General features: G+C 50.5%; 1 protein-coding gene across 3 annotated transcripts in view; it reads right to left on the reverse strand.

Annotated features, from left to right (window-relative positions):
- Ccdc198 (coiled-coil domain containing 198) overlaps nt 1-307 on the reverse strand; it is a 24,139-nt gene that overhangs the window by 7,633 nt on the left and 16,199 nt on the right. The gene's annotated exons all lie outside the window — the stretch shown is intronic.

Here is a 307-nt window from a genome sequence, read left to right on the forward strand (position 1 = left end):
ATTGTATGGAATGTGTGGGCAGGTTCTGGAGGAGGCTGGAAGAGGGCATCAGATTCCCTGGAGCTGGACTTACAGGCAGTTTTGAGCCACCCTATATGAGGGCTGGGAACCTAACTTGGGTCCTCTGGAAGAAAGGGAAGCACTTTCATTCAGCCAGCTTTCCAGCCCTGGCGATTGCTTTCTCACTAGGGGAGTGGGATGGCCAGATTTGCTTTTTTATGAGGTTTCTCTGCATTGACAGAGTGCTTCTAGAACTTCAGAATGTGGGGCTGGGAATGTAGCTCTGGCCTAAGTGATATGGGTCATG

This window comes from Mastomys coucha, unplaced genomic scaffold, assembly GCF_008632895.1.
Source record: "Mastomys coucha isolate ucsf_1 unplaced genomic scaffold, UCSF_Mcou_1 pScaffold9, whole genome shotgun sequence".
Lineage (NCBI taxonomy): Eukaryota > Metazoa > Chordata > Mammalia > Rodentia > Muridae > Mastomys > Mastomys coucha.